General features: G+C 37.4%; 1 protein-coding gene across 1 annotated transcript in view; it reads left to right on the top strand.

Annotated features, from left to right (window-relative positions):
- The window catches only part of LOC120542512 (caM kinase-like vesicle-associated protein), an 807,007-nt gene that overhangs the window by 80,248 nt on the left and 701,527 nt on the right, over positions 1-25,232 (top strand). Inside the window, exon 2 of the mRNA XM_039775025.1 lies at positions 9,555-9,599. The gene's annotated coding sequence lies outside the window, so the exon portion shown is untranslated. The remainder of the gene's footprint in view (positions 1-9,554; positions 9,600-25,232) is intronic.

The following is a 25,232-nucleotide window of genomic DNA, read 5'->3' as shown; positions in this document are numbered from 1 at the left end:
AAGAAGGGACCTGAGTTGCCTCAAAAGCTTGCATATTGTAATCTTTTTAGTTAGCCAATAAAACGTGTCATTTTGCTTGGCTTTTCTTTACTTTAATCTTGTAGTTTATTTTGTCATTAAAGTAGAGCATCATCAACTCCATTTTAAAATTGATGTTTAATTTATTAGAGTTTCTCAAACACCATTGTAAGTAAAGTAGCACATTAAATGCTTCATATTCTAAGTGTTCTCTGACCTAGTAGTTAATCGCCGACAGGAGAGTACAGGCAGTGATTGCCACACAGAATACATTACATTCATTATATTACAACTCTCTAAACATTTTAGAATACTAAGATGTATACTCAATATCATTTTCATGATGAAATGCACTAAAGCATGTATTAAACAAGCGGGGGAATGGTGGCACAGCAGTAGTGATGAGCTGGCATCCCATCCAGGGAATGTTCCTGCCTTATGCATGGTGTTTGCAGGACCCTGGATGGAATAATTTATTGCAGCAGTACTGCCTCTGTCAAACATATCAACCCCCAACCAACTCCTGTCCTTCCATTTTCTTTCTCCATGTAACCAACTGCCACAAAATAAGCATCTATACTAATAAAAGGCAAAGCCCTCACTGACTGACTGACTGACTCATCACTAATTCTCCAAGTTCCCGTGTGGGTAGAAGGCTGAAATTTGGCAGGCTCATTCCTTACAGCTTACTTACAACAGTTGGGCAGGTTTCATTTCGAAATTCTACGCATAATGGTCATACCTGGAAGGTATTTTTCTCCATTTACTGCAATGGAATTGAGCTCGAAAGCCGTGGGGGGCGGAGTTTCGTGTGACATCATCACGCCTCCCACGTTATCACGTGAACTGACTGTCAACGCAGTGCGTAGAAAATCAGGAAGACCTCCAAAAAGCGTTGAAAAAAACATGCATTATATAATTGAGAAGGCAGCGAAACAATAAGAAGCGAGTAAGTGACATATACTACCATATTCATGAGTGCTGCTACTTCGGAAAGAAATCAAGGTGTAAACCTAAACTTTAAGTTCATAGACAGGCTGCCGCTGGCGTTTCTCATGCCCACTGGTAATGCGGGATACAAGTTTAATGAGAGGACACAGGATATAAACGAGAGGTTTGATCACTTTGTAACTAAGTTAAAATTGCAGGGGTGTGCTTATGCAAATTCCGAGAGACTGTGTTTGTGGGGGATTGACAGTTAAGGTGGGTGGGGGAGTCACATCATCATCTCCCCTCCCATTTACCTAATTTCACTCTGAGCTGAGCTCCACGGCTAACGCCGTCTTCCGAAGCAACTTCGTCACACTGCCACCAAATACTCACAGAAAAATCCACAAGTTAATACACACGCTGTCTCTAGAGTTTCTCCACACTGAATTCTCCAGGCACTACTTACAAAAGGTTACATTGACAATCGTGTTACGTTATTTTTAAAATCTTTCCTTTTCTTAGCACAAGCACAGCTGAGAAGCTTCGATGCATGTGCTCCATAACGCGTTAAAATATAATGCATTTAATTACATTTTGCATTACAAGCAAAGGGGAACTTTTGTCAATGCATGATTTTCTGGTACACCGATTACTTTGATCAGCGCATCCCTATTCATTTTACCCTCGCACCACCTTGGTTTGAGAAGAAGTATGAAAAAATATGAGGTTAACACAGAAAAACAGATCACCAATTCAAGCTTTATGAATAATCGATTCGCCATCAATAATTGTTTTGGTAAAGCCATACTCAGTGTAATCCTCCTTCCATTTTATAATTTTTCCGCCACTAGCCATGATTAAATGAACGGTAAAAAAGTAACAGCGAAGTGAGGGTGACTTATTTAGGCAGGCATATATATGACAGCAACACTCATGACAATGTCAATCATGTTACGTTATTATTAAAATGTTTCCTTTTCTTTTTCATTACTTCTTTAACACACTACTTCTCCGCTGCGGTAGGGTATTTATATATATATATATATATATATATATATATATATATATATATATATGTCACACACGCGCATGGGAGGCAGCTAAAGGGCTTGAGTGAAGGCAGTTCGGAGGCATGCCGGGGTGTGGCAGAGGGCACTGACTCTTTTCCTCCCTTGCCTGTAGACCATTCCCAGGGGATTTCACCTGGCTCTCCTGACATCACTTCCAAGACTGAGCCAATGGAAGTCGGCCACACCAGCTCCAGTCCCTCTGATGTCACTTCCGGCTATGAACCAATGGTGGAAGACCACGTGCCGGATCCATATGACCTCACTTCCTGTCTCCCCCTTTAAAACCTGCCCCTTTTCCTTTGTTTCCTCAGTCTTGTTTTGGACTCAGTTGAATACACTTCAGTGCTGATTATTTGTTAAAACGACTTTTGCAGCCAGGATACTACATTATAAGGGTGGCTGCCCCAAACCTTTATCTGTCCATGTCTCGTTCTTGTGACAATATATGTATGACCTCCAAAGAGCGCTGAGACTTTTGATATCGTGAACGTGTCTGCAAAAACTGGGGTCTCCTGCTCAGCAAAAGTCGAGCAGCCAGGGCGCGCGCATAGCTGTGCCGGCCTTTGAGACGCTGACTGCGCTTCTGCCTTAAGTCAAAGTGAGCACTTTTAATTTTTTTCATCCTCCCCCTGAGCTATAGCCCAGACAAGTGCAAACACTGGACCCCTTTTCTACACCACGGCAAACTAATATTAAGGCGATTCGCACTTTCTTTTCAACGTATACGATTATGAGGTCGTCAGCTCGGATTCTGAAGACACGCACACTGACAGTGCCTTCACAACCGATTAATGGCAGGGACGTCTCACCAGTCTACAAAAGACCCACCGCGACTGTCCCCAAAAGGCGATCATAATGTCAGCGAACACATCTCTCTATACCATATAAAAGAAAAAGGCAAATTTCCTTTCTTTACGCCTTTTTTCCTTATATCCCAAACCAAAGCCTTTCTCTCTTAACACTGCAGAGGACACAAAACTAATTTTCTTTAATTTCTGGTAATGCCGGTAAGGCACATTACCAGAGGCAGAAATTTGGACGTTCACATAGAAAATGTAATTTCTATACCACAGCCGTCGTGTAGCGCCTTTCAAAAGGGATCTACTACCGAGAGATGATCCATATACATTTTAGCTGCTGTTAGTACTACTTACCAGTTGTGTTACACAGTCTTTAAAATGTAGTTTACCTGCAACCACTCCAGTAGTGCTTAATGTACCTGTACTTCTTAAAACGTTAATGTTTTACTGTTTAATAACTTATAGACTATATTTTATTATTTTTCCCTTGCACTCAGTGACCAAAGCTATACACACACATATAGACACATACATATATATACACATATATATACCTGTGTGTATGTTTGTATGTATGTGTATATATATATATACACACACACACACCTATCTACATTATATATATATATATACACACACACACACATACATACATACATACATACATACACACACACAAATTATATATATGTGTGTGTGTGTATATATGATGTAGATAGGTATGTATATATATATACCTGTATATATGTGTATATGTAGATATGTACTGTATATAGATATGTATATATGTATATAGCTATGAAGATATGTATGTGTATATATATATGTTTATATGTATGTATATACAGTATATATATATATATATATATAAACTGCTCAAAAAAATTTAAGGAACACTTTGAAAACACATAAGATCTCAATGGGAAAAATAAATCCTCCTGGATATCTATACTGATATAGACTGGGTAATGTGTTAGGAACGAAAGGATGCCACATCGTTCGATGGAAATGAAAATGATCAACCTACAGAGCCCTGAATTCAAAGACGCCCCAAAAATCAGAGTGAAAAAATTATGTGGCAGGCTAGTCCATTTTGCCAAAATTTAATTGCAGCAACTCAAAATTGTACGAAGCACTTTGTATGGCCCCAGTGTTCTTGTATACATGCCTGACAACATCAGTGCATGCTTCTAAGGAGATGACAGATGGTGTTGTGGGGGATCTCCTCCCAGATCTGGATAAGGGCATCACTGAGCTCCTGGCCAGTCTGAGGTGCAACCTGGTGGCATTGGATGGACCAAGACATAATGTCCCAGAGGTGTTCTATTGGATTTAGGTCAGGAAAGTGTGGTGGCCAGTTAATGGTATCAATTCCTTCATCCTCCAGGAACTGCCTGCATACTCTCACCACATGAGGCCAGGAATTGTCGTGCACCAGGAGCCACTGTACCAGCATAGGGTCTGACAATGGGTCCAAGATTTTCATCCTGATACCTAATGGCAGCCAAGGTGCCTTTGTCAAGCTTGTAGCGGTCTGTGTGACCCTCCATGGATATGCCTCCCCAGACAATCATTAACCCACCACCAAACTGCTCATGCTGAATGATGTTACAGGCAGCATAATGTTCTCCATGGCTTCTCCAGACCCTTTCACTTCTGTCATGTGCTCAGGGTGAACCTGCTCTCATCTGTAAAAAGCACAGGGCACCAGTGGTGCATCTGCCAATTCTGGTATTCTATGGTGAATGCCAATCGAGCTGCATGCTGCTGGGCAGTGAGCTCAGGGCCCATTAGAGGACATGAGGCCCTTGGGTCACCCTCATGAAGTCTTTCTGGTTGTTTGGTCAGAGACATTCACACCAGTGCCACACCAGTGGCATTTTGTAGGGCTCTGGCAGTGCTCATCCTGTTCCTCCTTGCCCAAAGGAGCAGATACTGGTCCTGCTGATGGGTTATGGACCTTCTATGGCCCTCTCCAGCTCTCCTAGAGTAACTGGTTGTCTCCTAGAATCTCCTCCATGCCCTTGAGACTGTGCAGGGAGACACAGCAAACCTTCTGGCAATGACACGTATTGATGAGCCATATTAATCTCCCATAAGTTTCATTGACTTTATGCTATACTCTGATTAAAAAGTGTTCCTTTAATTCTTTTGAGCAGTATATATATATATATATATATATATATATATATATATATATATATATATATATATATATATATATATATATATATATATATATATGTAGACTCAAACCCATTATGACAGCAGCAATCCAAGCTGTGAGAAAACAGTAAAAAGGAGGCGTGTCAGACGTCGTGGTACATTTTCTGATACAGCTAGACGAAAACAACTTCGTGACGCTGCCGCCAAATACACAAAACAATTACTTTGACAATCATGTTACATTATTTTTAAAATGTTTCCTTTTCTTTTTCATAACTTCTTTAACACACGACATCGCTGCGAAGCGCGGGTATTTTGCTATATATATATATATATCACAGCGACACTCATAACAGTGACAAAACAATTACATTGACAATCATGTTACGTTATTTTCAAAATGTTTCCTTTTGTTTCTCTTTCCTTCTTTAACACACTACTTCTCCGCTGCCAAGCGGGTATTTTGCTATATATATACAGTGGTGTGAAAAACTATTTGCCCACTTCCTGATTTCTTATTCTTTTGCATGTTTGTCACACAAAATGTTTCTGATCATCAAACACATTTAACCGTTAGTCAAATATAACACAAGTAAACACAAAATGCAGTTTTTAAATGATGGTTTTTAATAATTAGGGAGAAAAAAAAATCCAAACCTACATGGCCCTGTGTGAAAAAGTAATTGCCCCTGAACCTAATAACTGGTTGGTCCACACTTAGCGGCAATAACTGCAATCAAGCGTTTGCGATAACTTGCAATGAGTCTTTTACAGCGCTCTGGAGGAATTTTGGCCCACTCATCTTTGCAGAATTGTTGTAATTCAGCTTTATTTGAGGGTTTTCTAGCATGAACCACCTTTTTAAGGTCATGCCATAGCATCTCAATTGGATTCAGGTCAGGACTTTGACTAGGCCACTCCAAAGTCTTCATTTTTATTTTTTCTTCAGCCATTCAGAGGTGTATTTGCTGGTGTGTTTTGGGTCATTGTCCTGTTGCAGCACCCAAGATCGGTTCAGCTTGAGTTGACAAACAGATGGCCGGACATTCTCCTTCAGGATTTTTTGGTAGACAGTAGAATTCATGGTGCCATCTATCACAGCAAGCCTACCAGGTCCTGAAGCAGCAAAACAACCCTAGACCATCATACTACCACCACCATATTTTACTGTTGGTATTATGTTCTTTTTCTGAAATGCTGCGTTCCTTTTACGCCAGATGTAACAGGACATTTGCCTTCTAAAAAGTTGAACTTTTGTCTCATCAGTCCACAAGGTATTTTCCCAAAAGTCTTGGCAATCATTGAGATGTTGAGACGAGCCCTAATGTTCTTTTTGCTTAACAGTGGTTTGCGTCTTGGAAATCTGCCATGCAGGCCGTTTTTGCCCAGTCTCTTTCTTATGGTGGAGTCGTGAACACTGACCTTAATTGAGGCAAGTGAGGCCTGCAGTTCTTTAGACATTGTCCTGGGGTCTTTTGTGACCTCTTGGATGAGTCGTCTCTGCGCTCTTGGGATAATTTTGGTCGGCCGGCCACTCCTGGGAAGGTTCACCACTGTTCCATGCTTTTGCCATTTGTGGATAATGGCTCTCACTGTGGTTCGCTGGAGTCCCAAAGCTTTAGAAATAACTTTATAACCTTTACCAGACTGATAGATCTCAATTACTTTTTCTTTGGATCTTGGCATGATGTCTAGCTTTTGAGGTGCTTTTGGTCTACTTCTCTGTGTCTGGCAGCTCCTATTTAAGTGATTTCTTGATTGAAACAGGCGTGGCAGTAATCAGGCCTGGGGGTGGCTACGGAAATTGAACTCAGGTGTGATACACCACAGTTAGGTTATTTTTTAACAAGGGGGCAATCACTTTTTCACACAGGGCCATGTAGGTTTGGATTTATTTTCTCCTAAATAATAAAACCATCATTTAAAACTGCATTTTGTGTTTACTTCTGTTGTATTTGACTAATGGTTAAATGTGTTTGATGATCAGAAACATTTTGTGTGACAAACATGCAAAAGAATAAGAAATCAGGAAGGGGCAAATAGTTTTCACACCACTGTATATATATATATATATATATATATATATATATATATATATATATAGATATATAGATATATATATATAGATAGATAGATATAGATATATAGATATAGATAGATAGATAGATAGATAGATAGATAGATAGATAGATAGATAGATAGATAGATAGATTTATATATATATAAATATGAGAACAACACTCATATCAATGACAAAACAATTACATTAACAATCATGTTACGTTATTTTTTAAATTTTTCTTTTCTTTTTCATACCTTCTTTAACACACTACTTCTCCGCTGCGAAGCGTGGGTATTCTGCTAGTCTGTAATAAATGTAAAACCAGCTGTAAGCTAAGAATACCGATTCTTCAAAACTTTTAAGGAGCATTGAAAAATCTTCGTTATACATGTTTAATTATTCCACCCATCCATTCATCCAGTATCATGCCAGTCCCAGCAAGCATCAAGCACAAGACAAGAACAATCCCTGGCCAGGACGCCAGCACGTTGTAGGGTGAATATAAGCACATCTATTGTGTCAATTTAGCATCACCAAATTCCCTAACCTGAGTGCCTTTGGAAGCAAACCGAAGCACACAAAGGAAACTCACCAGAAAACATACACACTCCAGGCAGGGGGCACCCATAACATGACCCCTTTACTGTAAGGTAGCAACGCTTCTGCCGCACCACCATGCCCCTACATGCTTCATTATTAACAGTATACATTATTTAACAGTGAACTACTCGCACTGGTGTATTTTGTACACTGTTATTTTTATCCAACATACTTTTACTTGAACCTACCGGCAGCATCCACTATCTATCCTCAGTTTGATTCACTACAAGTACAGTGTTGCAGTGGTTTCCCTCCAGTATGCCCCCTTTTATAAATGGATGCAAAGTCACAAGTTCAATATGATGCATATGGTACACAGTGCGGGTACTTATGTATGTATGACAGTGATGAGATGTTCTTCTTACAATGACAAATGAAGTGATATACATGTGCAAATCCTGCAGTGGATGAAAGTGTGACCGGTGATGAATAAACACTGGAGAAGTGGATCAGATTTATTTTCAGATAGTCCAAGACTGTATCATACAATTCACTAATATGGTATTAAATTAGATTAAATACATGTACAATTTAAAATTACTGCAATATTTAATATTACATCCTCACAGCATGCATATAAATAGCCATTTTAACACTGATGCATAAAGTATACCATGCAGCTACATATGAGATGAGAAATGGTGCGAGTAGTTAAGGGTTAAAAAAAGTTAATTTATCTATAAAATGTAATATTCATACTTTAAAGCATTTTATCATAACAATGTTATCAAGTATACATCCTAGTATTCTAACAGCACACAGCTCCAAGATATTGATCAGATATACAATTTCTTATCTTATCATATTATTATATGATACGATATTCAAGCTCTTGGATATCTAACTGACTTAGAAACCAGTCCTCATCATGGGACAAGTAATCAGTATGATCTGTAAATACATGTTGTCTTCTAATTCTTTCATGTGCGATGTATTCCAACAATGTTAAAGCAATCATAGTTGGAATAGTTTGTCCATTTTCTGCACCATAATATTGTTACAGATTAATTTCAATCAAGTGCCTTAAAGTTGTAAATGATTAATTAGTTTCAGTGTATTTGATAAAGCATGGGTCACGGTGTAAATCTAAAAAAGGAAATGAGACCACACAGAAACAGTAGCTCTGCTTTGATTCTGGGTGCCTTCCATTTGCAAAACTGAACAGGTACTCGTGCTCTGAGGCTGCCGTAAAAATGTACGTGGCTTTACGCCGAGTTTAGTTTTTATACCTCTCCATGTGAGCATAGAAAAGGGTGAACACAGCATTTTTGTGAGTTTGTGCCGTTAATGAGGCCCCTGGGGGTTTATTCAATCTTTGTTAATATTTGGACAAGTGTACAGATAAAGGCTGAGAAAGTAATTGCCAGGCTTTGGAGCTTTAGCCTTTCAAAGCTGTCCTTTACGTAGTTTTTTTATTTTAGTTTGTTTTTGGATGTAGCTGATATTATTATTCCTGTGATAATTATTGTACTTTTTAAAAGACTCTGTGTCTTTTATTTTCAAAGATGTTCAGAAATGCTTATGTACTTTTTCAAAACTTTTCAAAAGTTGAACTTGTGATTGACACACACAGTATCTCTTTCATTTTAAAAACATTTCGAAGTTACATGTTTGTGTGATATCAATTTTGTGCTTGACATGTTTGGTGGTTTTTTTACTAGGCTGTTCAAAGTTGTATGTGTGCTTTAGCCTTTAGCCGCTTTCAAGCGGATATGTTTTTATTTTTCAAAGCTGCTCATAGGCATCTTTTGTGCTTGAGATGGGGTTTGACTTGTTTCACTTTTGAAGATGTGTTTAGTTTATTGACTATATTTGATCTTGTGAAACATTCAGTGGTGGTCGTACTACTTTTGACAAATCCTTTGAATCACTGCCGTTTTAATAAATATCTAAACTTTTCTTTCACAGCCCAGCTTAAACACTCCACTATCACTTAGCACCACCAGGGACAAGGTAAGATTTTTATTTGCCTAATTCTTCGCTAATGTTCCATACAGCATGTTAGCATTTCATTTTCACTAATAGTCCTCCCAGCACATATATAGAAAGAGTTATATTGCTAATGTTCTTTTTAGCAGGTTTAGCATGTGGACATGGCACTGTTTCATTCACAAACCCCTTTGACAAAGAAACAATTATTTTAAAATTTCTGTTTTGATCTGTGTTTTTTCCTATATTTACTCATTACTGTTTTAAAATGGCTCAAACCACATGATAATAGACAATGAGATGGGAAAAGATATGAGGTAAGTGGGAGCACTTGCATGTGGTATCCAACTAGAACCCAGAAGATGGGCGTGTTAAACTGTACATTATTTTCATATTAATTACCAAAATCTGTGACCATATATAGATAATGGTTCCATCATTCATATTTTTGACATTAGCACTTTTGTGTAGCAACTTTCCTTCCTTAGACAAACTTTCCATTTAATGTATGTACCGCAAGACATATCCTTAACTATTGCCTTTTTGATATATGGATGTAGAGGTCAGAAAATCATGTCTATGTTCACTACCTTTGAAAAGTCTAAATTGAAAATTCTCTCTAATATTCTAATTTTCTTCAAGTGTTGATGTATAAAATTAAAGCCATTTCATGGAGTTACCATTTTAAAGATTACATAATGGAAACATTTTCTGTTTTTTTTTCTTAAAGTGATAATCATTCATACTCTTACAGTAACTGTCTTTGAGATATGAATTAGAAATCATATTTATTTCAACTTTATTTTCCAGACAGGGTTACTATAGTTCAGTTATTATTGGTCTTATTGATATAGGTTATCGTAACTGTTGAAGACTAGTTTCTGACTTCCACAACTGGGTAATAAGAAAAGACGATTTCCTCTTACCACTATTTCTAGCTTGGGCAAGTTTCTATATAGTGTAAGTAGAAGTATCAAGCAATGCTTCTGTAATACAGGTACTAGCAATTTAACTCAAATACACATGGCTAAGTTAATGACATCACCTTATTGTGATCAAAGAAATAATCAGAATATTAGGAATATCATTACCATGTATGAAAAATTTGCAATGCACTGTCATGGTGGTTGAAACAACCAATCCACTCTTATACTAGAACATAAACAAAGGAGCAACCTAAATCATGTTGGTAAAGTGACATTCCCTTCAGAAATTGTGGTTTGGAATATTTTTTTTCTCATTTCTTTTTTTCTCTTTTTAGCATATAATATTCCTTTCCCACTGTAATCCAAACATCTTGCTTTATTCAAAGGAGTGATATAAAAATTTAAATAAACTCTGATATTAATTTTGACAAACTTCTATAAGGAAACACAGAAAAACAATAAGGAAGAAAGGATATAAGCACACACTACTTCTTGTAAGATATTAATGTCTATCATTATGACACAAAAAATAACATCTGTAGGTCACTAGCAATTTTTTGTATTACTACACTGCTATGAAACAAATATGTCAGGAAAAAATGGAAATGTGGATTGTGGTAAATAAAGAGGATTAAATATGGTTAAAAATAAAAACTGAGAATTTTGTTTTAGTCCACATGAGCTTTTTTTATTGCATTTCAGTTCAATTCATTTTATATAGCACTCTACCACAAGTACAGCCACAGAGTACAGGGACAAGTTCTTAGGTAAAATGCAAGTATACAGTAATTTTACAGTTACTGAATACAGAAATAGTAAAAATAATGGCAAAGATTTGTTTAAATACACTGAAAAACAAGGTAGTTTGAATCTGGTTAAAATAAAAGGAAACCATGAATTAATTAATTGTTGAACTAGGGCCAGTTGACATAGCATGTCCAGGTAACCTGTACAAATGTTTCCAGTATGATCAGTTCTGTTAGGGGAATCCAGAGGTTATCCATGCCATTCAATTGCTTTGGTGAAATTTGGGAAGCACTACTATATATTATTGTAACATGCAACTTTTAGCCTTATTTGTTTTGATTATTATGGATAACCTTAGCTCCAAATGGTTCGGGCTGTACCAGAGTGTAGCCCAATGCATTTTTGCACTGCTTTCCTGACTCAAGGCCACTACCAAGGTATGACTGAAACAGAGGGTTTAATTCAACTTATTTATTTATTGATTGATTGATTGATTTATTGCTTTTTCATGGTGGCAGAATTTTCTGCTTTGTGTTTTTGACAATGTTTTCATGATACTTGACCACTGTCATATCAAGGACTGAGCTGAAGGACAACTATAAGGTAGAAAGAGTTCCTTATGTTGTTTTGGCTATTTTTTATTTTTGCTATTCTGATCTGATCAAACCACTAAGGGGCTCTGAAGATTTTTTATCTCTGTAATACTGATGATTTGTTTTTGTTACTTTTCAATCACACAGGAGCCAAACATGAGTAGCTGAGTGTTTACGTCATTTGTAGTTTAAAAACAAGCAAGCAAGAGTCATCAAAAAGTATGTGATATGTGAATAAAGAACATGAAGAGGTTCATGCAGATGCATATCTAGAATTTATTTGGGCACTAATAGCTAATACTAATAGCCTTTCATATTTATTTGATTTCTTATAAAAATACATCTGCCTCAGAATGTCTTTAAAATTAGATATCTAAAAAGTTGAAAATATTGCGAGTTCAGATGGATCCTTTACAGTCCACCTCCGAAGGTAGGTCACTGTCTAGCATAAAGCAGAACTAGAGGTACACACTACCCTCAATGTCAAACTCCTGTACCTATTTAGCTGGACAGTGTCACTGAGGTTGTAGAAATATACCAATAACCTCAACTGAGGAACCTCCAAATCCATGAACAGAAATTGATGAATCATTGTGGCTGTGGTTAGGGAACCTGCTGCAGTGCATTTCCTTTCCTGCTGTACATAGAGAATATTTGACCATGTGGGTAGGTTAGAGTCGGCCCAAATTGAGACTATTCAAATTGGAACAATTAACAAAAGTAGTCTGGCAATTCTGGACTATAACTTTAAAAGTTTATGCCTAAAGCTTAGTTTCTAAACTAATGGAACTCTTTTTTTAAATATTCTACATGTGTCCCATGGGTAGTTCTGATAAGACAAAGACTGGTAAGAAAGTCAGGAAATTAAAATGGGGCTCAGATTTTGCTGTAAGAGGGAAGAGCATAGGGCATGTGTGACACTGGAGTCTCTTTTTGGAGCAATCTTGTTGGTAGGGACTCTGTGTTGATGAGTCTGTGATGCCTTTGCCAAAAAGGTTTGCTGGTCGACCTCTTTTTCATTTCCCATATGTTGGAGTGTACAGTGCATAAATGTTGCATGGTTCCATTGAGTTTCTTCTTAAATAATGACCAATGAATCTAAGTTGATGCTTGTCTACCAATCTGATTTCCGGTTTCCTAGTTTGATGTTTCTACTTCTAGAATTGTGGTTGGTCATGGCTTCTGTTTTTGATGTGTTCATTTGGAGACTGCCCCTCATTGTGTGCTGTGCTGTTATGTTCCTTTGATAAGAACCATGTTGTCTGGAAAAAATCCTGATTGTTTAAGTTCTTTGCTGTGTGATGAGATAATTGAAGTGGATATGCTATAAAGCCATTTATGCCTTCTTCAGCTTGTTGTCTAATTGCATTGCTCATGACATAATCTATGATGATGATAAATAAGAATAGCTCTTAGATTTCTCCTTGTAATACACCAGTTGTCACCTCAGATTCCGGGGATGTGTTTCCATCTACAAGTACTCTACTTTTTAGAGCTGTTGTATAGAACCCTGATTGCATCCACTATCTCTTTTGGTATTCCAAAGTGTCTTAGGATGGCAACCATTTTCTTTATATTTATGGAATGGAACACCTTCTTGAAGTCAATGAATATTGTGAATAGTGGTAGTTGTTGTTCTCTTGCATCTTCAATGAGTCTCCTGATAATATGTATTTGTTTGAATCAACTTCTACCATTTCTGAAGCCTACATGATTTGGTTGCAGAATGGTATCGATTGGTTCTCTTATTCCATTTAGCAGTATGCAATTGCAAGTTTTCACTGTGATTGACATACAGTAAGTGTGGTGCCACCTGTAACTGCTTCTTATTGAGTGGTCACCCTTCATTGGTAATGGTACAATGATGTTTGTGAGCCACTGTTTTGGTGCTGTATGAGGTGCATACCTCATTGCATATGTACCACACTTGTTCTTCAACCCACTGTCTTCTGTACTTGAATGGTTCTGCTGTAATTGAGTAATCTGAACCAGGTCCTTATTATTTTTAAGTTTACTGATCACTTTCTTTGTCTCTTCTAATGTTATTGGACCAGTTTTGATGCTAAGGTAATTGTCTCCTGGAAGGACTGGTTCATCTGTGGCATTCGGTGATGATGCCTCTAAGACAGGGGTTTCTCAAAGTCGGTGCTGGGGGCCCACTGTGGCTTCAGGTTTTCGTTTCAACTGCATTCATAATCAGTGACAACAATTAACACTGATCTCATTTAATTAGCTGACATTTTTTTGTCTTCTCTTATTCTACATTCAGAAAAGCACAGCAGTATGATTTTTACATTTAGAAATATTTTTATTTTTGCTATAGATTCAAATGCTTAACTTTTTTTTTATATTTTGCCCTTTCTCTGTGCAGTTTTCTCCCTTCATTGTATCTTAATAATAACAATTAAAAATGAGCAGAGTTAAAGATATCTTGAACACATTTAAAGATATCTCTAAATCTTTAAAGATATCTCTAAATATTTCCAGATATATTTAAGTCATTTGAGATATCTCTTAATCATTTGAAGATATCTGTAAATGATTTATAGATATCTTGAAATGATTTACAGATATCTTGAAATGAATGACAGATATCTTCAAATGAACACTTGCGCATTTAAAGATATCTGCAAATCATTTAAAGATATCTTTAAATGAATTACAGATATCTTTAAATGCGCGCTTGCATATTTAAAGATATCTTTAAATGATGTGCAGATATCTTTAAATGAATTACAGATATCTTTAAATAACTTCCTCTTTATTTAAAAGTTGTAGTCATTATTCAAAAATCACATCATTTTGTGTGAAAGGCTTCTGTTTTTCGTTCGTTTATTATAGAATTACAAATATACTTGTATTTCTGTTTTCCAACATGCGAGTAGTGCAGTCTCACCATCACATCCCAGAGGTAATGCTCAACATTAATTTTATAGTAATTTTTCACAGTTTTAATCATATATAGCACCGTTTCACGCAAAATACCAATGGCAGCTGCAACAGGTTTGGGTTTCTTTGTTCAAATAAAGACGGTCGTTTCCAGTCCGACTCCTCGATATTTTACCTTTTTATCTTGGTGTTAGAATTTTTTTACATATTTTTTTGTCCATGTGTGTAGAATCTATACTAATAAAAGGCAAAGCCCTCACTGACTGACTGACTGACTCACTGACTGACTCACTGACTCATCACTAATTCTCCAACTTGCCGTGTAGGTAGAAGGCTGAAATTTGGCAGGCTTATTCCTTACAGCTTCCTTACAAAAGTTGGGCAGGTTTCATTTTGAAATTCTACGCATAATGGTAATAACTAGAAGCTATTTTTCTCCATTTACTGTAATGGAGTTGAGCTCGGAAGCCGTGGGGGGCGGAGTTTCGTGTGACATTATCACGCCTCCCACGTAATTACGCAGTACGTAGAAAACCAGGAAGAGCTCCAAAAAGCGCTTAAGAAAACATGCATTATATAATTAAGAAGGCAGCGAAACAATTAGAAGTGAGCGAGTGACATATAAAATCATATTCAGCGGCTCACGTGAACTGACGCAGTGCGCAGACAAAAAGCAACACTTCCAAAGAGTGCTAAACAAAAACCGAATTACACTGCTATGCTCAAATAGATAAACCACACGCCGTGGCACAATAATATAGGCTTCGCCTCTAGCGCCAACGTCCGAGGTTCGATTCCCGAGAGGGGATTCACTGAGTATGTACGCGCGCTTCACGATTCATTTTACCCTCGCATCTCCTTAGTTTGAGACGTATGAAAAAATATGCGGTTAACGCAGAAAGACAGATCGCCAATTGAAGCTTTATGAATAATGGATACTTTATTCGCAATCAAAGTTTGTTTTGATAAAGCCATACTCAGTGTATTCATTAGATGAACGGTAAATAAGTAAGAGCAAGGGGAGGGTAACTTAATGAGGGCTCAATGTACTGGAGTGCGTGTCAACTCGATCTGAATTGCGCGATCACATTCGAAAAAATATATCTTTTCAAGTTCTAAGTCCATATGTGTCAAACTCAAGGCCCACGGGCCACATCCGGCCCGGCATGTAATTAAATCCGGCCCGAGATCATTTTATATACTGTATTATTGTTATTAATGGCCCGAGGAGATAAAGCGCTGGTAACACAATAAACTACAGATCTCATAATGCAGCGCTTCAGCTGCCTTGCCGAAAACTTACCGCGTTAATCAAGTCTAGCTTATGATGCTGCAAGTTTTTGCAAAGCGAGCCCACACGATGCCGAAGAGAAAAGGTGATTCTGAACATAGAGCCTTTAAAAACCGATGGGAGGCTGAGTATATGTTTACTGACATTGCCGGTAAACCCGTGTATATCATTTGTGGAACTAATGTGGCTGTAATTACAGAATTCAATCTAAGACGGCACTATGAGACAAAACATCAAGATAACCTGAAAGACCTGAATGCAATGCACAAGATACAGAAAGCAGAAGAGTTAAAGAAGAATCTGACACTTCAGCAGATGTTTTTACCCGTGCAAAATTACAAAGTGATTTCAAGTGAAGCTACTTTTATGGGAGACACAAATGCACCAGTGCAACTTGCCCCACTTTCCCTGTTGCCAAGTAATGCTGAAAAAAGTGGGCACTACAGTATTCCCAAATACGCATTTTGCTGATAAACTGAGCGCACTGCGCACTGAGTTCGCACAGCGCTTTGGTGACTTTGAAGAACAAAAAAAGAATTTTGAGTTGTTTCGCAACCCATTTGCCGTTGATGTGGAAACTGCAGATTCAGATGGAGGTGATTGGGCTGCAGTGTAATGGCACACTAAAGGCAAAGTACGATACTGCAGGGACCGCACAGTTTATTCACTCCATTCCCGCACAAATGCTCCAGCTCCGTCTACATGCGGCTCGAACCTTGTGCATGTTTGGTACCACATATCTGTGTGAGAAGCTCTTCTCAGTCATGAAGACTAACAAAACAGCACACAGGAGTCGCCTCACTGATGAGCACCTGCAGTCCATCCTGAAACTCTCCACAACACAGAACCTCACACCAAACATAAACAAACTTCTTGCCAAAAAAAAGATGCCAGGCGTCCAGCTCTCATAAAATGACATAAGAGCAAAGACAACTGAATGATTTGATTTGTTATTGCTGAAAAGAACATATTTTATTTATATTTCCAGGTTTTGTTATGCACCATGTTCATATTTGAATTTGTATAATTTTGACAGGATATATTTTTATGGAGAGCAAAATCTTTTGGGATATTTAAAATTTAAGTTTATTTTTATATAAAATTACATAAGAGTAAAGAAATTTGAATGTTTGTTCTTTTAACATTTACTTTATTTCTAACTTGTATAATTTAGACAGGATATATTTTTATGGAGAGCAAATTATTATAAGTTATTTAAGGTTTGAGTTGATTTATTCCGGATTCTGTCGACTGAATAAAAATTCCTTCTATTTAAAATTTAAATAGAACTTGAACAGAAACGATAGTTCATAATATCCACGCAGAGTGGGAGTCATCCGTTTTATCAAGCAGCGTATTGCACTGATACGAAATAGCCTGCCCATTTAATTATTTAGGAATGGATAAATAAATTAAGATTTTGTACAAATAAAGTTTTTCATTTTTCTTCGTTCATGGATTCTGGCACACCCAGCAACAGTTGCTCGCACCTCAAAGACTGTATATATGTGTATATATATATATGTGTGCGTGTGTGTGTGTGTGTGTGTATATGTATATATGTAGATATGTACATATAAATATGTTTATATGTGTGTGTGTGTGTGTGTGTATGTATATATGTAGATATGTATGTATATATATGTTTATATATATATGTGTGTATGTATATATATGTATTTGTGTGTATATATATGTGTGTGTATGTATATGTATGTGTGTATATGTAGATATGTATATATTTATCTATACTAATAAAAGGCAAAGCCCTCACTCACTCACTCACTGACTCATCACTAATTCTCCAACTTCCCGTGTGGGTGGAAGGCTGAAATTTGGCAGGTTCATTCCTTACAGCTTCCTTACAAAAGTTGGGCAGGTTTTATATCGAAATTCTACGCGTAATGGTCATAACTGGAAGCAGTTTTCTCCATTTACTGTAATGGAGATGAGCTTCAACGCCGTGGGGGCGGAGTTTCGTGTGACATCATCACGCCTCACGTAATCACGCAGTACATAGAAAATCAGGAAGACCTCCAAAAAGCGCTGAAGAAAACATGCATTATATAATTGAGAAGGCAGCGAAACAATAAGAAGCGAGCGAGTGACATATACAACCATATTGATGAGTTCTGCTACTTCGGAAACAAAGCACGATGTAAACCTACACTTTAAATTAAGTTCATAGACAGGTTGCCGCTGGCGTTTGTAATTTAGTGCCTGCCCATATAAGGCCGTCCGTCAGCGGCAATCCAATAGCAAACTCCCACTAAATATTCACGGGTTAAGGACTGTGCTTATGCAGAGGAAGATGAGATGGTCAGCGTGGTGTTTGGCACAAACTCAGCGAAACTGCGAGAGAAAGTTTTAAGTGCCAGGACTAAGGTAACATTAAATACAGCCATGGACATAGCACGAGATGGCACCAGCACAGCTGGGAAACTTCGATGCATGTACACCGAGCGGCTCACGTGAACTGACGCAGTGCACAGATAAAAGCAACAGTTCCAAAGAGCTGAACAAAACCGAATTACACAATTGAAAAGGCAGCAAAAATATGAAGCGCCTGATACATACAAGCATATTCATAAATGCAGCTACTGTGGAAACAAAGCACACGGTGGAAAAAGTCAATGTCCCGCTAAAGGAAGACAGTGTAAAAAAACCCGTGCATGCAGTGTGTCAGGTCTCGATAAAGAAGAAGACGAGCTGTTTATTGATGCAGTAAGAAATGAATCGATGAATGAAACCTGTCATCTTTACAACGATTGACAAACACGGAATGTAACTTGAACACAACACATCCTACAAATACGAACCTGATTGAAAGAAATAATGATAATCAAATCCTTGATGACAGCAACACTCAGTAACACTCACAAAACAAATACTGTATATTGACAGTCATGTTACGTTATTTTTAAAATGTTCCCTTTTCTTTTTCTAGCTTTTTTAACACACTAGTTCTCCGATGCGATACGCGGGTATATATATATATGTATATATATATCCCGATCTACACATACTCGAATAATGGATACTTTATATGCCATCAATGATTGTTTTGGTAAAGCCATACTCAGTGTATTCATTAGATGAACGGTAAAAAAGTAAGAGCGAGGGGAGGATGACTTATTGAGGCATGCAGGCTGTAGTCTTGGCGTCAACTCTATCTGAATTGCGCGATCACATTTGAAAAATATATCTTTTCAAGTTCTATTTAGTCCATATGTGTCAAACTCAAGGGCCGCGGGCCACATCCGGCCCGGCGTGTAATTATATCCAGCCCGCGAGATCATTTTATATACTGTATTATTGTTATTAATGGCCCTGGTATATGAAGCGCTGGTAACACAATAAACTACAGATCCCATAATGCAGCGCTTCAGCTGCCTTGCCGAACACTTACCGCGTTAATCAAGTCTAGCTTATGATGCTGCAAGTTATTGCGAAGCTAGCTCACACGATGCTGAAGAGAAAAGTTGATTCTGAAAATAGAGCCTTTAAAAACCGATGGGAGGCTCAGTATATGTTTACTGAACCCGTGTGTCTCATTTGTGGAGCTAATGTGGCTGTAATTACAGAATTTAATCTAAAACGGCACTATGAGACACAACATCAGGGAGTTCTGTGTTGTGGAGATTCTCAGGATGGATTGCAGGTGCTCATCAGTGAGGCTGAAAGACCTGAATGCAATGCAGAAGACACAGAAAGCAGAATAATTAAATAGGAATCTGACACTTCAGCGGACGTTTTTACCTGTGCACAATCACAAAGTGATTTCAAGTGAAGTTGCTTTTATGGGAGACACAAATGCACCAGTGCAACTTTCCCTGTTGCCAAGTAATGTTAAACCAAGTCGTCACTACGGTGTTCCCAAATACGCACTTTGCTGATAAACCGAGCGCACTGAGTTTGCACGGCGCTTTGGTAACACATATCTGTGTGAGAAGCTCTTCTCAGTGATAAAGAATAACAAAACAGCACACAGGAGTCGCCTCACTAATGAGCACCTGCAATCCATCCTGAGAATCTCCACAACACAGAACCTCACACCAAACATAAACAAACCTGTTGCCAAAAATAGATGCCAGGCGTCCAGCTCTAAAATGACATATGAGCAAAGACAAATTAATGATTTGATTTGTTATTGCTGAAAGGAACACATTTTATTTATATTTCCAGGTTTTGTTATGCAGCATGTTCATATTTGAATTTGTATAATTTTGAAAGGATATATTTTTATGGAGAGCAAAATCTTTTGGGATATTTAAAATCTAAGTTTATTTTTTATATAAATTTACATAAGAGTAAAGAAATTTGAATGTTTGTTCTTTTAAGTTATTTAAGGTTTGAGTTGATTTATTCACGAATAATATTCCTGTCTGTTTTTACCATTCCTACCAAAGATATTTCTGTCGACTAAATAAAAATTCCTTCTATTTAAAATTTAAATAGAACTTGAACAAATACGATAGTTCATAATATCCACGCAGACTTGCACGTAATCCGTTACGTTATCCGTTTTAACAAGCAGCTTATTGCACTGATACGAAATAGCTGTGTGTGTATATATGTAGATATGTATGTATATGTATATATATGTTTATATATGTGTGTGTGTATGTATATATATATATATATATGTGTGTGTATATATGTGTATGTGTATATATGTGTATATGTATAGATATGTATATATATATGTTTATGTGTGTGTGTAAATATATATATATATATATTTATATATATATCTATACTAATAAAAGGCAAAGCCCTCACTCACTCACTCACTCACTCACTCACTCACTCACTCACTGACTCATCACTAATTCTCCAACTTCCCGTGTAGGTAGAAGGCTGAAATTTGGCAGGCTCATTCCTTACAGCTTACTTACAAAAGTTGGGCAGGTTTCATTTCGAAATTCTACGCCTAATGGTCATAACTGGAAGGTATTTTTCTCCATTAACTGTAATGGAGTTGAGCTGGAAGGGCGGAGTTTCGTGTGACATCATCACGCCTCCCACGTAATCCGTGAACTGATTGTCAACGCAGTGCGTAGAAAACCAGGAAGACCTCAAAAGCGCTTAAGAAAACATGCATTATATAATTGAGAAGCAGCGAAAAACAATAAGAAGCGAGCGAGTGACATATACTACCATATTCATGAGTGTTGCTGCCTCGGAAAGAAAGCAAGGTGTAAACCTAAACTTTAAATTAAGTTCATAGACAGGCTACGCTGGCGTTTCACATGCCCACAGGTAATGCGGGATACAAGTTTAATGAGAGGACGAGGATATAAGCGAGTTTTGATCACTTTGTAACTAAGTTAAAATTGTAGGTGAAGGGGTGTGCTTATGCAAATTCCGAGACTGTGTTTGTGGGGATTGACAGTTAAAGGCGGGTGGGGAGTCACGTCATCATCTCCCTCCCATTCATCTAATTTCGGTCTGAGCTGAGCTCCGCGGCTAATGCCGTCTTCCGAAGCAACTTTGTCAGACTGCCACCAAATACTCACAGAAAAATCCACAAGTTAATACACACGCTGTCTCTATAGAGTTTCTCCACACTGAATCCTCCAGGCACTACTTACAAAAGGTCACATTGACAATCGTGTTACGTTATTTTTAAAATCTTTCCTTTTCTTAGCACAAGCACAGCTGAGAAGCTTCGATGCATGTGCTCCATAGCGTTAAAAATAATGCATTTAATCACACTTTGCATTACAAGCAAAGGGAGCTTTTGTCAATGCATGATTTCCTGGTACTGTACACCGATTACATTGATCAAGCGCATCCCGATTCATTTTACCCTCGCACCACCTTAGTTTGAGAAGAAGTCTGAAAAAATATGAGGTTAACACAGAAAAACATCACCAATTCAAGCTTTATGAATAATCGATTAAGCCATCAATAATTGTTTTGGTAAAGCCATCCTCCTTCCATTTTATAATTTTTCCGCCAATAGCCATGATTAAATGAGCGGTAAATAAAGTAAGAGCAAAGCGAGGGTGACTTATTTAGGCAGGCATATATATGACAGCAACACTCATGACAATGTCAATCATGTTACGTTATTATTAAAATGTTTCCTTTTCTTTTCATTACTTCTTTAACACACTACTTCTCCGCTGCGAGGCGGGATTTTGCTATATATATAATATATGAATGACCTCCAAAGAGCGCTGAGACTTTTGATATCATGAACGTGTCTGCAAAAACTGTGGTCTCCTGCCCAGCAAAAGTCGAGCAGCCAGCACGCGCGCATAGCTGTGCCGGCCTTTGAGACGCTGACTGCGCTTCTGCCTTAAGTCAAAGTGAGCACTTTTAATTTTTTTCATCCTCCCCTGCGCTATAGCCCAGACAAGTGCAAACACGGGACCCCTTTTCTACACCACGGAAAATAATATTAAGGCGATTCACACTTTCTTGCACGATATCACGATTATGAGGTCCTCACCTCGGATTATGAAACACGCACAGTGGAGGACTGACAGTGCCATCACAGCCGATTAATGGCGGGGCGTCTCACCAGTCTACACAAGGCGATCATAACGTCAGCGAACACATCTCTCTATACTATATAAAAGAAAAAGGCAACTTTCCTTTCTTTACACCTTTTTTCCTTTTATCCCAAACCAAAGCCTTTCTCTCTTAACACTGCAGAGGACACAAAACTAATTTTCTTTAAATGCCGGTAAGGCACATTACCAGAGGCACAAATTTGAACGTTCACATAGAAAATGTAATTTCTATACCACAGCCGTCGTGTAGCGCCTTTCAAAAGGGATCTACTACCGAGAGATGATCCATATACATTTTAGCTGCTGTTAGTTACTTACCTGTTGTGTTACACAGTCTTTAAAATGTAGTTTACCTGAAACCACTCCAGTAGTGCTCAATGTACCTGTACTTCTTAAAACGTTAATGTTTTACTGTTTAATAACTTATAGACTATATTTTATTATTTTTCCCTTGCACTCAGTGACCAAAGCTATACACACACATATAGACACATACAAACATACACACAAGTATATGTATGTGTATATATGTATGTATGTATATATATATATATATAACACACACACCTATCTATATATATATATATATATATATATATATATATATATATATATACACACACACACACACACACACACACACACACATACATACACACATATATATAATTTGTGTGTGTGTATGTATGTATGTATGTGTATATATGATGTAGATAGGTATGTATATATATATATATGTGTATATGTAGATATGTATATAGATATGTAGATATGAAGATATGTATGTGTATATATATGTATGTATGTGTGTGTGTGTGTGTGTGTGTGTGTGTGTGTGTGTGTATATATATATGACAGCAGCAATCAAGCTGTGAGAAAACACTAAAAAGGAGGCATGTCAGACGTTGTGGTACATTTTCTGATGCAGCTAGACGAAAAAAACTTTGACGCTGCCGCCAAATACACAAAACAATTACTTTGACAATCATGTTACATTATTTTTAAAATGTTTCCTTTTCTTTTCATAACTTCTTTAACACATGACATCGCTAAGCGAGGTATTTTGCTATATATATATATATATATATCACAGCGACACTCATAACAGTGACAAAACAATTACATTGACAATCATGTTACGTTATTTTCAAAATGTTTCCTTTTCTTTCTCTTTCCTTCTTTAACACACTACTTCTCCGCTGCCAAGCGCGGGTATATATATATATATATATATATATATATAGATAGATAGATATAGATAGATAGATAGATAGATAGATAGATAGATAGATAGATAGATATATATATAGATAGATAGATATGAGAACAACACTCATATCAATGACAAAACAATTACATTAACAATCAAGTTACGTTGTTTTTCAAATTTTTCCTTTTCTTTTTCGAACCTTCTTTAACACACTACTTCTCCGCATGATGCTTGGTATTCTACTAGTATATATATATATATATATATATATATATATATATATGACAGCAACACTCATCACTCACAACAGTGACAAAACAATTACATTGACAATCATGTTACGTTATTTTTAAAATGTTTCCTTTTCTTTTCATTGCTTCTTCAACACACTACTTCTCCGCTGCGAAGCGCGGGTATTTTGCTAGTCTATCTATTTATCTATCTATCTATCTATCTATCTATCTATCTATCTATCTATCTATCTATCTATCTGGTATAGTGCTTTTCAATTCTGTCTGTCTGTATCTCTATCTATACTAATAAAAGGCAAAGCCCTCACTGACTCACTCACTCCCTCATCACTAATTCTCCAACTTCCCGTGTAGGTAGAAGGCTGAAATTTGGTAATTATTTCGGTGGTATGATGCCACTGTCGGCCGCCATATTGAACTTTTCAACGGTCTGCGTTGGGTCCCCCATCCCAACGCCTCCCACGTTGTTGGCTGCCTGCCTACAACGTCCAGTCTCTACATTCCCTTCCTTGCTTCGCCACGGGATTCACGTCTCCCTGCTGATAACTACAGCCTTTTTATTTAATCCACGGCTTCTCCGCTGTTTTATTGTTCATTTATTATGATTATAGTTATTGTTTAGGTATTTTAGACTTACTTTACATTGTTCAGGTACCCATTTCCTTTATCATTCCAAAAGTACCCCCATTAACATGTCTATCGAGGTGATCACCATCGATCAAAGAACTGTCACTTACCGAGTGGTTTCCATGCCCAGAGATGGCATGTGCCTTTTCCATTCTCTTTCTTACATATTGCACAGCCATATCAGGCTCACTCTTGATATCCGGAGGAACATTGTGTCTTATGTATTGAATGACTGGGACAGGTTCAAGGTGTGGACCGATGACGGTACAGGAGATAATTATACTACACAGGAGCACTATAAGAGTGAAATGCTTAAGCCCTTCACCTATGCATCTGCATGTGAGTTGATGGCTGCCGCTGAATTGTTCGGTTGTCGCTTTCAAGTGTACCAAAATGGCCAAATATTTTACACCTTTCGACAACCGCCAATGCCTCTTAAACATCTTAGATTTACAGATGACGATTTCAGTAGTGGACACTTTGATGTTTATGAATGTTTAAACTCTCAAAAGCTGGATGTGAGGTTATCGATGAAACTGGTTGTATGCTTACAACGCTTGACAGATGCCGAATGTCTCTTCAACACAAGTCCTACAAAT

Source organism: Polypterus senegalus, chromosome 13, assembly GCF_016835505.1.
Source record: "Polypterus senegalus isolate Bchr_013 chromosome 13, ASM1683550v1, whole genome shotgun sequence".
NCBI lineage: Eukaryota > Metazoa > Chordata > Cladistia > Polypteriformes > Polypteridae > Polypterus > Polypterus senegalus.
This window is presented reverse-complemented; position numbering and strand designations above follow the sequence as displayed.